The 18,142-nt window shown below is 37.9% G+C and overlaps 1 protein-coding gene and 1 pseudogene across 6 annotated transcripts in view; both read left to right on the top strand.

Moving 5' to 3' along the window:
- Nucleotides 1–13,801, top strand: part of LOC134378573 (small ribosomal subunit protein eS25-like) — a 138,417-nt pseudogene extending 124,616 nt beyond the window's left edge.
- Nucleotides 1–18,142, top strand: part of PRKN (parkin RBR E3 ubiquitin protein ligase) — a 1,299,935-nt gene that overhangs the window by 124,672 nt on the left and 1,157,121 nt on the right. The window lies entirely within an intron of this gene.

Here is an 18,142-nt window from a genome sequence, read left to right as displayed (position 1 = left end):
GGTGGGAAGGGCTACCGTTTGTTCTCGAGACTCTCTGCTCCCATTTTTGATAGTTGCTGCCAGGTCAAGTAGTGATGCTAGTCTTCACGTTGGCGAGAACTGTAACCCCGGAGTTTTTTTTTTTTTTTTTTTTTTTTTTTTTTCAGAATATAGGTGGGTGATGAAGACCGTACTTGCCTAGGATGACCCTGGTGATTTTTACCCGTTATAAATACCTAGGATGTGCTTTTGGGATCCTCTTTGAGACATTCTCCCGAAATTGTTTAGTGCAAGGATGAAAGGGTGATTGAATCAGATCTGAAGGATCTGGTGATTCTGGTAGCCCAAGAACATCAAACTATACATTTTTTATTTTTTTATTTTTTATTTTTATTTATTTATTTTTTTTGTCTTTTCGTGACCGGTAAGGGGATCACAACCCTTGGCTTGGTGTCGCCCGCACCACACTCAGCCAGTGAGCGAGCACACTGGCCATTACTATATAGGATCCGAACCTGCGGCGGGAGCGCTGCTGTGCTCCCAAGCGCTGCACTCTCCCGAGTGCTCCACAGGGCCGGCCCTGTAACCCCGGAGTTTAATGGATGCTACTGTATGATTACTTTAGGTGTCCATTAAAAGATCTTACTAAATGTTTATTAAAATGTATCTCTTTGTTAAAATATCAAAATAAATAAGTCACATCCCTCTTCCACTTGGATATGGAGTGTGGTTACCTTCTATATGACTATTAGACTAACAGAGCATTGGTAACAGGTATTGTGTCTGCAGTTACTAGGGCCTGCCAGTGGCTAGCACATGCACAGAAGGTAGGCATTGTTTACTGAGCAGAACTCAATTCTGTAAATAATCAAGAACAGTTCTTTTCATTGCAGGCTTTAACATTTTAGGTGTCTTTTGGCCTAATTCCTTGTGTGTGTGTGTGTGTGTGTGTGTGTGTGTGTTCTTCAAACACAACTTACTTTTACAGAGCTTCTCTTTCTGTTTCGGGGAAAAAGCCATTTATTTACTTGGTTAGAAATGCTGTTTGCCTCTTGATACTAGATTTACTATGCAGAAGCTGTCAAATTAAGACCTGGCTTATGGCCCCTAGTGGTGGATTTCAAATCCCTATAGCTATGACTTTAACTCATAATCATATTGGAAAAGATCACACAGGGCCTCTTTCGAGACTCCCAGGACACTCACTTACAACCAGAACACAGTAATGGGGTGGTTATGTTACTCAGCTGTAGCGTTCATAGATTTTAACATTTTAAAAGGCCAGTGTATACCTTGCCCCCTCCATGAACATTTAAAAGTGGATCTCTGACAACATAACAGAACATTATAGTGGTTTCTAACAGATTGTATTTGCAGAGTATATTTTAATTTTGAAAGAGAAACATCTTTTTATAATGCTGTTAAAAAGCAATAACTTCTGAGATGCTGATATCAAGATATTACCAAATCTAGTTACCTGTAGTGATTTATCATATAGTTACCAAGGTGATACTCTGCCTTATTATGAAGTTCCCAAAAAGGCATATCATTTTATTTTTGTCCTCTGAACTTAAATACAGATTTTCCCCCATATTACCCAGTGGATAAAGAGTCAGGCTAATTGGGTGTGAATCTTGGCTCCTGCATTTGGTCCCTTTCTGACTTGGGGGTAGTTAGTTAACTTCTCTAGACCCAGCTTCCACTTTTGTAATATTGAAGATGATATTAAAACTCAGATTATAAGGTCAATGTGTTAATAAAATAATAGAAAGCTATGAAATGCTCAGTGTATTTCTCCTGGAACATGCAACAAAAATAATTGCTAACATTTATTGTTAATCTTGTCGTCATTTATATTTAAACACTCAAAGAATCGCTAATAGAAAATAAAAGAATGGAATTCTGATAGGTTTGAAAAATAAGTTCCTGAACACCAGTGCCCTGCGTAATTCTTGCGAGACTTTGAGTAAGTACCTATGGAATAAATAAATGGAGCCAGAGAATTTTTGGGAATGTGGCAATTGGTATGAATTACACGGAAGAACTAAATGAAGCCAGCTGGTGACAAGAGAAGTGTGGTGCATAAGGGAGGTGAGGTCTGGGTGGAGGATATGGCTCCAACAGTCACCCAGTTTTAGGTATGCTGAAATATTTCCTGTGGTTGAATATTAATTTTAGTTCTGAGTAAAACTAAAAGTAGTTATATAATCTGGGCTAAAAGTAGTTATATAACCATTATCTAATAAAAATAAAACACAATTTCTGGTATAGATTAAGAAAAGTATTAAATGGATCTTGAAAAGCTAAATTGAACAACTTTGAAAATATTTTTGACAACACTTTTATAACAAATGCCAAAAACTGCTCATGTGGTGGGCTTTTTGTCTTAAAAATTTAGAGAGAAGGAAATTATGATATTCAAACGTAAGTCAATTAAATTTTTTACTTGTGATTCACTTTCTAACTCCTGGATCCAGGAGCAAGGAGGCATAATTCACATTATTTTTCCCTGGCTAGACTTCCAAATACTCTGTTCCTTATCAGTGGCAGCTATCTTTAAACTCTTTTTAGGGGTGCAGTGGATTGAGCATCCCCCCTAAACTCATTGAAGCTTAATCTCTACTGTAACTGTTGAGGGTGGGAAATCCTATTATGGTAATTGAAAGGTGGGGCCTTGAAGAGGTGATTGGATTGTGAGGACTGTGCCTAGTGAATGGATTGATCCATTCACTGAGTAATAAGTTGATAGATTAATGGTGGTCATGGTGTGGTTCTGGCTTTAAAAGGAGCCAGCTGAAAAGGTTAGCTCTTTCTCTGCCGCAATCATTCTCACCATGTGGGACCCTGCATCACCAAAGTCACCAGCACAGCAGGCCCTCACCATAAGTGTTCCCTGGACTTTGGACGGCCCAGCCACCAAAACTGTAAGTAATAAATATTCTTTATAAATTACCCAGTTTCAGGTATTTTGTTATAAGCAACAGAAATGGACTAATACAAGGGGCAAAGCAGGAATCTTAATTTTTCTGAATCCACGGAGTGCTAGTGTCAGCAGCTGACTTTGTTCACTAATAATAATATTCCTCATGTTTGTTAAGAGGTACTTTAAAGGTATATCAGATAATATTTTGTGTATAATGTTCTATGTTCTCTTTCCAGGCAAATGTATATACAGTCAGTTTTAGCAACAAAATTGCATTAATTGAAGTACTGCAGGTACTTCAATAAAACAATAGAGATTTATAAAGATTTTGGATTGGTAGTGGGTTATGTGTTTGTAAGGCTTTTCTGAGGATAGTTTTATTTTTATTTTATTTTTATTTGTTTTACTTTATAGGATAACTTCTTTAATTGGTATATATTTCCATTTGAACAGTGGAAGTCCTTAATTGTGCTCACAGAGAGTTTATGGGTCTTGCTGCTTGCAGAGAGGGATAACTCTTTAGAATGACTGCCCTCTGGGAGAAGGAAAGCATAAACAGAGAGATTCTGAGTGATAGAGCGTTACGAAATCAACACATCAATCTCAGGAATAATTGTTGGATTTATCAGTGAAAAATGTTTATGCCATCTAAGGAGAACCTTCAGGGATATACTTGTTCTCTCGCAACCAGTCAGTTCTTTTGGGTACTATCTTCACAGGTGGGGACTTTATGTTTTATTTTTATTATTTATTTATTTATTTATTTTTATTGTTTATGGGAGGGAGGAGAAAGGGATTCTAGGACTAGGAAAAAATAATCCATGAAGAGTTCCTTACAGTGTTATTATTTTATATCTAACCTGGCTGGTTACTTCAGAAGCTGACTCTAAACCCTAAACTTCTATCTAGCTTTTGCCATGTACAATGATTGTTGTTTTAATCCATTTTGTGCTGCTATCACAGAATATCACAGACTGGGTAATTTATAAAGAACAGAAATTTATCGGCTCGCAGTTCCAGAGCCTGGGAAGCGTAAGGTCCAGGTGTTGGCAGGTTCAATGTCTAATGAAACCATTCTTTTCCTTCACGATGGAGCCTTGCACGCTGTATCCTCCAGAGGGAGGCATGCTGGATTCTCATGTGGCAGAAGGCGGACAGGCCAACAGGGCCAAAGGGGGCTGGACTTGCCCTTTTATAATGGCATTGACCCTCCCAAAAGTCTCACCCTCTAATACCCCCACAACAGCAACCAAATTTCAACGTGAGTTTTGGAGGGGACAAATATTCAAACCATAGCAGTCACGTTTTTATAGACATTATCTTTGCATATAGCTAGGATATATAGCAAAATAAAGGATTATTGTCCTTGCTGCTGAATTTAGTATCATGTTTTATTGTTTAGAGACACATAAAGTACTATTTAGAAAACAACCAATAAGTTTTTGGAGACCCACTGAATACCCAGCACTGTGGCAAGTCTTATGTGGGATTCAAAAGCTTAAGATAAAAACAAACCATTTAATCATCAGGCTCAGACTCTGTTCATTAAAATGCAAAGAGAACTGAGTTTTTAAGAGCCTGATAACTGTGGTTTTAAGAGGCATAAAGCACTGCGGATATTGGCATGCAAATTTGAACTTGAACATGGTCCTAGAAATGAACTTCTATTCATAACTCCCTGTCTTTCTTTCAGAGACCCTTAGACTATATGACAGGATAAACCATGTGAAAACAAAAATGTGGGGACCATAATCAGAATGTTTTATCCTCAGGATTCTTAACTTCTGAAATGAGAATAACCAAGTAATACAGAAAATTTATTCAGCTTTCATATGTTTGAAGTCATATAGACATGCATTTTTATCCCAATGTATTTTGTTTTCCATTTAGTAATATTTAAAGCTTATTTTACAAGTTTTAAGATCTGTAAAGCAGTCAGAACTTGTAGAAGGACAAGACTTCTATGTGGAATCTTTTGCATACATAATCCTGGAGTTTTCTGCTTCAGTGCATTCTTCTCAGATTGATATGTCATGTGTGAAATGCTCAATAATGTCATCAAAGAGATTTATATGTTTATTTATGTTTTATGGATAAGAGACTTAACTACAAGGAATGTAAATGACTTGGGTATAGTGGTTAGCATTCTGCATTTGGAAATAAACAATTCAAATTTTTATCTGAGTCCATTTAAATTTTTTGCTTTTACAACCCTTTGTGATTGAGGACATCTGCTTAACACTGAGGAGACATAATTCCCTCCTCCAACTTTGCATTTTTGGGGTCTACCTTTGCATCTCAATTTTGGCCAGCCCTCTCACAACTATGTTCTGAAAATAAATTGGGTGAAAATGTGCAGATAGTTCAGTTAAGCTAATTTCCTGTATTTTACCTGAATCTATTAGTTGGGGAAATTTTTATAATCCAAATTTAATAATTATCTTTGTATATGAAAATCTAAAAGGTTTTTTATGTGAGTCATTCCGTAGAAAAAAAGAAAATTGGTTTTCTTGTTGGACCATGACACTGATGAGTTAGGAATTTAATATCCATTTCCACTTTTTCATTAATTACCATATAACTATGTTGAATATTTTACTAATCGTTCTAAGTTAAATAATCTTTCAAAATCTTTCCTCAAAAGTAAATTACTTATGAATGAATCTAACCATCTCTTTTACCCTTCACTTAACCTCTTATATCTCAGACGCTTGGTATTCCTTTGGGGAAAGAAAATCAAATTTATATTAGTCTCGGTTCTCTTTTTAATACATTTAATCTTCTTATTAGCCTTGTGACAGCTTCTTAACTTAGTGGAGACGCCCTCACTGAACCTGCTGTAGCACTTTCGGCTCACTCTCCAGGAAGAACAGCTTCTGGCATTATCTCTATCCTTGTACCCAAGGAGCATGGAACAGTAACGTTTTCTCAGTTCAGCAAGTGTGCTTGGCATTCTGCTGTGCTTTTAGTACATGCTAATGAGCACTATGTGTCTTAGATCTCTTGGGGGGCAAGGAGGAATCTCTGAAGAAATAGGAAAGGCACTGAGCCCAGCCATCCCTTGTGATTCTGCTGCAGCCTGAGCCTCTAGCACATCACCTCGCTGAGATGCTGTACCTGTCTCCTTGCTTTTTGTGTGCTCCTAAGTATGACAGTACAGCAAAAGATTTCTGTATGAAAGGGTCCTCCCATAATTATCTCTCTTGATTTATTGGCTAGACCACAATACCAGGGACCTTTTCAGACCCAGATGCAGTGCAGAAATTTTTTTCTTGCCTCTTCTTGCCATTTATTGAGGAGCATCCTACAGATTTCCGTTTTGTTTTCTGTGTGTAATTGTCACCAACACACTACCTTGTCACCCCAGGCTAGAATTGGTAATAGCTAAATTGCTCCCAATTCCCACTGCCTCCTTGAGGTTATTCCCAAACTTTTCAAAACGCCATCTGATATGATAGTTCCCTGCTTCTGGAAGTACAGTGTTTGCTAACTGACCGTCATGTAAACTTCAAACTCTTTAGCCCAGCTCACATATATCTGAATAAATGGTAAAAGGAGCTTTATCATGCTGAGGAAATTTTCTAAAAATAAAGATAATCTTCCTGATATATCATTTTTAATCCATTCCACAAACCCTCATAGAGAATAATGTTATGGGCTATGACCTATTTGGGGGAGGTGCTGGGTATACAAGTGTGCTTCAAAAAGTTCTTGGAAAGATCCATATTAACTTTTAATTCTATTTTTCTATGAACTTTTTGAAGTACCCTTGTGTATAGACAAGTAAGATATAGCATACCCTAAAGAGCTTAGAGTCTAGTGGACAAGAAAGACATGTAAACAAATAATTACAATATAAACCAATTGTATGTGTGTATATATGAATTGGTGTATGTAGATTTTGCTCAGAGAAGGAATTTGACACATCCCCTGCTAAATGATTAGTAATCGTTAAAGAAGAGATGATTAATTTGGGTCTTGAAGGAGAACTAAATATCTGCTAGGTGTGATAGACAAAAGATTTGAAAGGCCATTCTAAGTAGAGGAATCCGCATGTGTAATGTCAGAGTCTTGAAGTTAAGTGACAGATTTGATGGAATTGAAATCACAGGCGTGGAGGATAGCAGGGTGGGGCAGGGGAACAGCAGGGACGGGCTTTGGTTCTCTGTTTCCTCAGGAAAGGGGCATCATTTACTTGCTATGTTAAAGAATATGGAATATAAGATTTTTTAAAATAGGAAAAGTTGGTTCAAAGTGTTTTGTAGAGTGCGAACTGAAGAATCCTATGCAGGTAGATCAGCTTTTTGAGCAAGAATGAAGTCCAGGATGCTTCTCAGTATTGTGGAGTTTAAGATATTTTTGTGGCAACCCTGATTTTTTGGAGCTTAAGTTCATCTACTTTGAGTAAAATTTGTTTTCTTTTTTCTAAGAAAAATAGGATATAAGTTAGATTTAAATGCTTTCTTTTTTGGGGGGAGATAAAATAGCTCTTAGAAATTTTGCATTTTGATGAGATGAGTTTAAATGAACCAAATGCAATCAAATGAACAGCCCTTAAAATACACTATGTGTGAAAAATCAAATCAAGAATGCTTAGAGCAAAACATTTAAGGCTTCATTATATTGAAACCATTTGAAAAAATATCCCAAATGATGAACAAATAGAATATGTGATCCGATTTTATAATCTAAAACTGACTTCTCTCTCTTCCATGAATGTATTTCTTTCTCATTCTTTATACAAGTTTCCTAAATATATTATCCTCAAAGACATCATTTAAAAAATAGTATTGTTATTTTTATTATAAGAAATATTCATATTCTTTGTTTGAATATGTATAAAGTGTAAAAAAAAAATTAAAAGGAAAATAAATATACGTCCACCATCAGGAGATAGCTACTGTTAAACTTTTGTTGCAGACAATTTTAGTCGTGTACATATGTGCACGCACACCCCTTTTTATAAAACGTATTTTTAATCAAAATATACATATATAGTATATATATGCATGTGTATATATACACACACACAGTTTTATATGTGTTTTTCATTTAATAACAGATTAATATTTAGATTTTGGATTATTGTTAAATAAAATTATAGGAGGCCATTGTTTTGGACTAAGTGTCTACACTAGGCCCCAACAAACCAGGCTAAAAACCAGAATGGAGTCACTTCTGCTAAGGTCCAAGTCACTTAGATTGTGATCTGACCTTTTGATAAATTAGTAGAAAAAAAAAAAAAACAGCCAATTTCTCAAACAGGCCAGTTTAAATCTTCAATAGATATGATAATGAAGTTCTCTCTGCTTTAATCCTTACACAAAAGAGACAGCCTGAAGTAATCTGATGTTAACTAGTCAGTTAATTTTCTATTGTCTGTCTTCCTTTCCTCCACCTTACAAGGAAAGTGACTTTGAAATGACCAATGTGCTTTTTGTTCTTTGTTTCTCCTTTCTTCAGCCTTTTTCTGTCTATAAGATCAATCTCCTCTGCTTGGCTCACTGGAACACCTATTTTGTTTTATGGAATAATGTGCTCCCTGATTCTAGAATCTCAATAAAGCCAATTGAGGTCTTTTAACTAAATTTGTTGTAATTTTGTTCTTTGATACTACTTTTAATGGCTAAATATTATTTTATTTATATGTCCAAGTATTTTCTTTTGATAAATCCCTGTGAGTTGAGTTGCTGGTTCAAAGAACATTCATATCTAAAATATTGACACACATCAGTTACCAAATGGACTCATTAATGGGTTTGAATGTTCCCATCACCAGTGGCAGCAAGTATATACATTTGCAGACCCTTATCAACACTGGACGTTAGCTCCCTTTTAATCAGTTTTGACAGTTTTAGACATCACTAGTTTTAGATACACTAGTATCTTATTCTTTTCCATGTGATTTGACTGATTTTCTCCTCTGTTATTGATCATCTTTTTTTTTTTTTTTTTTACTTTATCTGTTTATATCTGTGGTTATTTTTTATTTGGGTGTTTATCTTTCTCAAGTTTAACAGAACTTTTTATAGATTAAATATACAACTCTATATTTGGTTATGTTATTTTGTTTATTTTTCTACCTGGTCTTTTGTTTGTTAATTTGTGTGTGTGTGTGTGGGGGGGGTGTGTTTTAGCATACTGAAATTTTAAAGATTTACATAGACAAATCTGTATTCATTTTTTCCATTATGTGTTATATTTAGGGTCATGCTTAGAAATGAAAGGCATTTATTTTTGGCACTTTTCCTTTACCTGGAAGAAAGAAACTGAGATAACAAACTCTTGGTAAATCTTTAGTCACTAAGGTGCCCTGAGGTCCATCAAACCCTCTATCTCAATTCTTCTGTTATTCAGAATATACAATAAGGAGTCCATTTTTTTTTTTTTTTTTTTTAAGAAAAGAAGTGATTATCTAGGGTAGTCTGAGATTCCAAATTCAATCTGAATGATTAACATTGAGCAATTCCATTTCTGTATCTATAGCTTGACCCTTATTCAAGTTAGTAGTATCCCTAATACAGGGCTGATTGTCTTCTGATGCACAGTATTCTTGCTTATTTTTCAGTGTTTCTAAATCGCAAGCCTTTTGAGATTTGACTTGTATTAATAATTATGTGTAACTCTCCAGGCATTTCTGTGATGATCTAGCCTTCCATTGTATTTTAAGAGAAAATCAGCAGAGGTGACTGCATATGCAAAGGCAAGTTGGTGAGAGATAACACTGCACTCAGGGAAACTGGAAATTAGGATATTGTTACTGAAAAGAGGACAAAAGGATGCAGAGTAAGAACTGAGGCTGAGTAAGCAAGTAAGATTCAAGCCATTCGTGGTCTAATAAACCCAACAGGGAGACTGAATTTCATTATAAAGCAATGGAACCAAGATAGGTTTCCACCAAGGAACGGGGCACGATCAAGATTCATACTTTACATCTACAGTGTGCAATGCTGAATGGAGAGTGATGAGGGAAGAGCTACTGGGGTGGTCCGTCGCAGATGTATGGGCAAGAGATCCAGGCAGATTGTTCTACTGTGCTGGAATATATGGGCACTGTGGGTGTACAGGGTAGAAATCATGTGATGTTTGGAAATCTATGTCTAATATAGCATTGAGAAGGGATCAGTGGAGACAGTGAGACTCATGGCCTGGGTGACTGCTATGTAGCAGTGACCACAGGCTCAGTTTTGGATGTGTGGTCTGTATAAAGATGGGTCTGGAGCTAAGAAATCTGGGCCTGTGATGCAGGGTCAAGGGTCAAGTCTGTATGCATCATCACAGAGACTGAATTTTAAATTCGGGAGTTGTGGGATCAACCAGCAAGACTGCATTAAATCAGAGAAGGCTACGGAAGAACACTGAGGGAGACAGACACTCACACAGTGCTTTCAGGAGGCTGTAATTGCTGAGACAGAGGAAAGCCAGGAGGTCTCTGGGAACTCATGAGAGACCCTATGAAACGATCAGAGCTTTCAAGGGTGTGGAATAAGCAAGAAAGGTAAAGGTTGGAAACGGCCTGCTGGATTTGACCACGTGGAGGACATTTGCAGTCTTTTTTCTGAAGAAATGAAGAGTAAGGGCACAGTAGGACAGCAGGTGGTCCCCTTTCTACAGAAGACATCTCTTTCTCCAAGGCTGACAGAGGATGAGGGCAGATGTAGAAAGAGGTGCAGGGCCTGTAATCTGAGGACCCCATTTTCCCCCGGGCATGGGAGAGGCTTTCCTAAGCAAGATAGGAGACCTAGTAGCCATTAAAGAAAACACAGGGAGTTGACTACATAAAAAAATAAAGCTTTATGTATGGTGAAAGAAACAAAGAATATAAATAAAAGATAAACAATAAACTGGGAGGAAATATTTGAAATGCATAAAACAAATGATTTATGTCCTAGTATATAAAATGTTAAAGGGAAAAAAAACTCAGTTAAAATGCTGCCAAAGTCTACTCAGAACAACCAGTTTACCTAATGGAAAATAAAAACAACCAATATGTTTGGCCTCACTAGAGTCAAGGAAATTCATATCAAAAGAACAATGAGATATCTCTTTTTGCTTATGAAAAGTTTTTGGGTTGGGGAGGCGGGTGCAGCAGGACTTGATAACATCCATTGCTGTTTATTTTTAAATGAATGGATGGATAGTATATGTCTCTATAACAGATATTACAATTCCTGATTCCCTGATTGATTTTACTGAAAGACCTAATAAGATTTATTAATGCTTTTCTTTCAATAGAATTGATATTTTTTCCCCCAGGTAGGACATTTTATACTTAAACAAGGACATTCTGAAAGGAATATTTTAGTGCCCCAAGTTCTGTAAAAATTTTATTTCCCTCAAGAAGATGTTCCAGTCACTCACTCTAGTAACAGAGCTAGAGATGTCCATCTACACACAGCCCATCAGGACGATAATTTGGATGCTTTAGCAAATATGCCATTCCCTTTTCTGCCTTCTATAGACGACAACACTGAAGCAAGAAGAGGTTAAGTGGCTCATCTGGATCACAAAGCAAATTAAGGTCAGAGCTGGGTTTCAAAAGTTCTTGGTTAAGTCTTGGATATATGTTTTATATAGCCATAGATTCTTTTTCACAAGTGTTAAGTGTTTATTCTGCATTAATATATATGCATGTAGAGGAAAACCTGTTAGTTAACATTATGCATGTATCATAGTAATGAATAATTTGAGATGCAGATTTTTCTAAAAATTTAACTTTTTCAGCATGACACAGTGAAAGCCGAGATCACTTTCTGACCTTCTTTGAAACCCACTTGAACATTGAAAGGTGCATATGGGACAAATGAGATAATTTGTAAAGGAGATAATAAGACAAGATCCAAAGTAAACGTACCAAGATTAAGACTAGATGGAAGGAGGTATCTCTTTTACTCAAACAGAAGGCAAGGTGAACAGCACCAGTGCTGAGCTAAGTAAATTGTGAGGGATGAGAAGGGGATTCTTCCTGACCAGTGAAGTGGGAAGCAAGAGGTCTTCGGGGCCCGACTTTGTTAGACTGGCTCTTTATAGATTCAAATGACCATAACATTACCACATCACTGCCTTGGTCTCTGCGAATTAATCTGCTCTGCAGATATACTTGTACTGTGTTTCTAAGAGAGCTGAACACCCATGATAGGGTAACTAAAAATAAGTCAGGTATAGCTTGAACTAAGTGACGCTGGATTTGGTTGCTACTGGTCTTCATTTAATTGTAATTTTTTTCAAGGTTTACTTTTTGCCTAGAACCTGCAGTGACCCATCAAATGCTTAAAGTATGTCCAATTAAGCTGCCATGTTTCTGTATAATCTCTATGCATATTTTGCTTACAGATGCATAGGAAGGTGCGTAATCTATAATCTGAAGCATAACCGTGTATGCTTCCATTCAACCAATATCTGAGTACTTGGGAAAACCAAGCTCTGGTCATACAGGTTATTGCTTTCAGACTGCTTAAAGACAGGAAATGATGAGCACAATTAGCAGATCAATAAGTACATGAGAATCTTAGACAGAAGTGTCATGAGGAAAACAAACCAGGGCAACACAATAGGTAAACAGATACTCTGAGTGGTGTAAGTTCAGATCGGGTCCTCAGGGGGGGTCCCACAGAAGGAGTGGCTTTAGAGCTGAGATCTGAATGACAAGGAGGAGGAACAAGAAGAGTAAGATTGGAGGGCTTCGGGTAGGTTGTTGTGAAAAGAGAGCATGGTGGACTTTGTGAGCGAGCGGGAGGACAACAGGAGACGAGGTTGGGGGCTCCCCAGGGCTCTGACACCTAGGGGGGGCGGGTTGGTGCTCAGTCTGAGAACAGTGGAAAGCAGCTGAAAGATCTTAAGTAGGGTGGGGTTCTAACCTGAATTAAAATTTACAAGATCCCCCTGGCTGCTGTGTGACGAATTAATTGGACATGGTAGGAAGCTGTCACAGTAGCCAGGGAGAGATGACAATATAACTTTGACCAAGGGGCAGCTGCAGAGGTGGACAAAATGGATGAATTCAGGGCAGGCCAAGGAAGGAAACAGGACTTGTTGACTGACTAGATATGGGAAGACAGTGGAGAGTCAAGGATAGCTCCTAAGATCTTTTCTTTTTTTAAAAATAAATAATAAGATAAATAAATAAAAAGATATCTTATAAATAAATAAGAGTATTATCATATAGCAGTCATTGGACTTTATCAGCCTTCTTTAGGGAACTTTATTACGACCATTTAACAGATGATGAAGCCTGGCCTCCGGAGGGCCACTTTCCCAAGGTCGCTCAGCTGATGTGTGGTGAAGCTGGGAGAGAAACCCAGGTCATTCAAAGCCAGCTCAGAGCCTGGTTGTCATCCACTAAGCCACACTCGTTGTTTGCAGGTATGGACCAAGACAATCAGCCTCTGCTCTGCTCTTAATTTTCTTCTCAACTAAGATTGGGCAACTGTATTTAGCACATCCCAGGCTTAAAAGAGGAAAAAAACAAGCTTTTTTTTTGTCCGACATCTTAGGGAGGCTGCAGTGGTCACCACTGCTCTCTGAGCTTCGTGATGCCACCCAAGACTGACAAGAAGAAAGACGCCAGAAAGTCGGCCAAGAAAGACAAAGATCCAGTGAGCAAATCTGGAGGCAAGGCCAAATAGAAGTGGTCCAAAGGAAAAGTTCGAGACGAGCTCAGTAACCTAGTCTTGCTTGACAAAGCTACATGTGACAAACTGTAAGGAAGTTCCCAACTATAGACGTATAACCTCAGCTGTGATCTCTGAGAGACTGAAGATCCGGTTCCCTGGTCTGGCAGCCCTTCAGGAGCTCCTTAGTAAAGGACTTATCAAACTGGTTTCAAAGCACAGAGCCCAAGTAATTTACACCAGGAATACCAAGGGTACAGATGGCCCAGCTGCTGGTGAAGATGCATGAACAGGCACAACCAACAGTACGTTTGGAAAAATAAAACTTTATTAAGTCTATACACACACACACACACGCGCGCGCGCGTGTGTGTGTATTTATAAAAGGGCCTTAGTGTCGAGAAAAACCCTCTGATCGCTTCCTCTGCCTTCAGCCTTTCGCCAGCAGCTTTGCAGGCTGGAGTCCTTCTGAGACAGGAACGTGACTGGGGCTCTGTCCTCAGACCTCTGCCAGTGCTGGGCCTTCTTCAGGGCCTCGCAGGGACTTGACTGGAGGAAGTCCCTGGGAAAATCAAACGTCTCTCTCAAAGAAGACCCTGGATATGAGGTTCATCTGTGTTTTTGATATTGCAGAGGGGAGAGAGTTCAGACTGGCCCCTTCTTTACGCTGGCTGGGTAAAGAGCTGGAGGATCGACAAAGATACACTAATTGCTCAGTCCTTGCTTTGCATCTGGAATGTGTTTTTGTTTTTGTTTTGTTTTGTTTTCACATTTGCCTAAACAATTCTGTACTTTAGGTCATCTGTACATTTATTATACTTGTTCTTAAAGGAAGTTTTGAATTTAGTCATCTGAGAGGACATGCCAGGGCAGTGAGTCTCACATTTGTGGTTTAATATTTATTGATAGAGCTTAGTAGTTACTTATCTGCCCTTTTTTGGTTCTCTTCTTATTTCTCTTGCTATTTGCCCTGCGTGCTTTTTCCGGACTCTTCTTCCTTTGGCATGAGTGTCTTAGATGATTTCAGCTACAGTCATAATTCCATGTGCTGTGTGGGTCTTAGCTTAATGCCAGGCTTCTCCCTTGAGTGCCTGCTGGATACCTCCGGCTGGGTGTCCCACAGATACTCAACATTTAGCTAAAATCGTCATTTTTGCCCCTAAATCGGTTGCTACTTTCTCACTTGGGGGGGGCCACATCTACCCAATCCTCCATGCTAAGTTTTCCATATCTCCACCTTCTCACTTAGTCTCTGCATTCAACTAATCACAAATTTTACCTACCGAAAGTTCATCAGCACAGTTTTTTTTTCTTTTTTTGCTCTACCACTGCCCCCACTTAGGTCCTGAAACATCTTTTCACTAGTTTATCTTTTTAAAACTAGTTAGCCGTTGGCTTCCTGCCTTTATTCAGCCTTTCTCTTAAATATCTACCCCATTGCTATGAAAATTTACCAGTAAAATGAAAAATATGACCAAAACTGTGCTTAAAACTATGCTTAAAACTGTTTAATAGCCCAAATAAAAAAGCCCAAGAATAAAGCCCAAAGAATAAACCCAGACTCCTTACTGTTTAAGGCCCTCCGCAGTCTGGCCGTCCTGCTACCCAGCTTTCCATCTCGATCTTTCCATGAACTTGAGACTGCAGCATCTCAACACCAAACGTGGTGCAGTTGTACACACACTTGAGCCCTGCTCATGTGACTTGCTGTGCTGCAAATCCGCTTTCCTTCTTTAGTTCCATCTGGTTAAATACCCATCAATTAAAGCTCAATTCAGGCATATCTCCCTTACAAAGTCTTTTCTGATACCTGGGAATGATCTTTGTTATTGCCTTCATTATTCCATTTTGGTGCCTTAATACCCACAGGACATCTCTATAGCTGTACAAATTTTAGTGTTTATAATGATCTGTTTGCCTCTCTCTCTGGGCTTTAATTGAGGGCACCTTGTCCATCTTAGTGAAGTTTCTGAAAAAGAGTAGGCACTCAGTAAATATATACTGATTAAACTGAATGAATAAATGTTGACAATTGATATTTATGCCCCTTTAATAAATTTATTAATATAATCCATAATTTATACTTCAGAGAAATAACAAATGTAGAAAATAGTAGAGCAGGGCATTTTAATAGAAAGAACACGGGAAGGGAGTCATGAGATTGGTTCATTTACAGTTTGTAATATATTGGATGTGTGACCTTATTAAAAACACTTGCTTTCTGAGGAACTTGATGTTTATATTTACGAAATGCAAGGCATGGCCCAGGCAGCAACGTTGAAGCTGGGCTTGGCCTGTGCATTTCTGTGAACTGCTGGGCAGTTATTATGGCATTACCTTGATGTGTCTGTTTCTAATTTGGAATTGTCATGTGTTAACCCTTTAAGAACTTACAGTGTTGTTGTCTGCTCTTTTGAAATAATCATCATTATATTGTTAGACTGGAATTTTGACCTAAGATTAAAGCATATGTATCATTTCTAGTTATGAAGCTAACTTAGTCAAGTAAAAACTTATAAGGTTTTTATCGCACTCACAAAGAATAATCACATCTTAATGAAATTAGTTATATTAATGAAATGCTATCTTCGAAATCTAATTATAACCTCTTCATTAATGAATTTAGTAGGGGAAAGAAGTTACTGCTAATGTAGTTGACGAGTTATATCTGTCCCTTTCTGTCATCACGTTAATTGGGAATGAAATACATATATGTAGAAATAAAAGTTTAATAATAATGGTATCGAATGTGAATTGAGTTTACTGTTAGACAACTCATTTTATGTAGAAGAAAGCTGAGATTTAGTCATGGTCACAAACTGGGTCACAATAGTTTGACAAACTGAGATTCTTGGAGACATTGTTTTCATCCCATAACTTTCCTTTCTTGTACAGGAGAAAGAATTAGCCTCCTATTTACTTTCTATTTCTGTTAACAAAGTGTCAACAGAGTATCATTAGGATGCACGTTGCTTGTTGGTAAGGAATACTGGCTGGGGATGAGAGGCTGAGGTACAGGTGGAGATATTTTAAAAAATAATTGCTGATGTATGAGAGAAGACAGTAAAATGCATATTTATATGTTTAAGCTTTGCAATGACCATTACTTTTTATATAGCCCCAATAACTAAAAGACTTTAAGAGATGAGGAGTTCCCTTTTACCAGTGATTTCATCAGCAAGAGAAATGCCTCAGCTAGGACGAGCCAGGGCTCTTTACAAGTGACCCGTAGCATTCTCGGACAGAAGCGTCTCGGCTTCCTTATGTAACGCCATCCCAGGGGTGGAGTGAGTCTTCCTGGATATCAGGGATGGGACGGGAGGGGCTGGGGAAGGCTGTGTGTGTCTGTCTGTTTTTTAAGATTTTGATAGAACAAAAATATTTTCCCACAAATTAACGGCCTGCCACAGTATCTGTCATATGTATTATTTACAAATATGATATGTTTTATTCCCTCTATAGTGAGTTTCCTGGTAACACAAATATTTTGGAGTTTTAAAATGTTCATATAACTTACCTATTGCCTTCTTAATGTAGAAAACTTTCAAATTAAGTATTTTTCAATTGGAGAGTTCATCAATATTTAAGAACAGGAAAATTAAAGCATTTGCTTAAAAATCAGTGAAAATATGTAAAATAATATGGGGAATCTGGAATAATTTGAAATAGTGAAGGCCGTAACATAAATGACATTTTCTCTGAGATTCTACTTAATAAACTTGTTAGTAAAGATGATGGCATAATGTTCACAATAAAGAGTGATTTTGAGTCATCAGATCACCACTTAAAACCTTTGTATTAAGGAGCAGCAATCTACAGAGTATATTTAAAAGGATATATTTAGATGCTGTGTAATGTATAGATTTTCATTGCTGTGATTATGCCTGAGTCAAAGCTTTATTTTCTTGTAAGGTAACTAGACAATAATTAGAAATATATCTGCTCTTGAAGCTTCCTTCAAGATCTGATACCACTTTACCTCCTGAGTTGAGACTCACAGAACGGGAGAAAATTTGGTAAAACTTGGTGTTGTGGCATCTTTGAGGGGGTTAGAAGAAGTCACTGTGTTGAAAAAGATGCTGTTATTAAACAGCATTGTCACTCAGTGCCTTTTTCCATCAGGACTAACACCCGAACAGCCAGTGGAGCTGCTGCAGCGAGTCCAGGTGGGTGGGGTTTAGGTCATTACCACTGCAGCAGAGAAGTGCTGTGGGGACAATGGTGGTTGGGACACACCCAGGGAAGCCTGTGGCTCACAGAAAGGACCACAGCCCCTGGCTCCAGCATAGGCATAGCTGTTCCACCACCATTGTTACCACCACGGTAAGGTGGCCTGTTGTAGCAGCTGGTCCAGTCACAAATACAGGATTAAGTGTGGCAGCTGCAGCCATTTCTGTTCATTTAAACGCCTTCAGAATTCTCCCAAACCAGACTAATTGAAGATTTTCACATTGAGCGAAAGTAATTGTTTGGTTTTCTGTGCTGGCAATAGAAGGAGTTTTCCAAAGCATGAGTAAGTAACACCCTCATTTACACTCGTAAGGTAGAGACAGTGCCTTTCTGTATAGGATTGCTTGGACATCAAAAAATAGATCTTCTTGTTTAAATTTGGTCTCTTCATATCTGCTTT

This window comes from Cynocephalus volans, chromosome 5 (assembly GCF_027409185.1).
Source record: "Cynocephalus volans isolate mCynVol1 chromosome 5, mCynVol1.pri, whole genome shotgun sequence".
Classification (NCBI taxonomy): Eukaryota; Metazoa; Chordata; class Mammalia; order Dermoptera; family Cynocephalidae; genus Cynocephalus; species Cynocephalus volans.
This window is presented reverse-complemented; position numbering and strand designations above follow the sequence as displayed.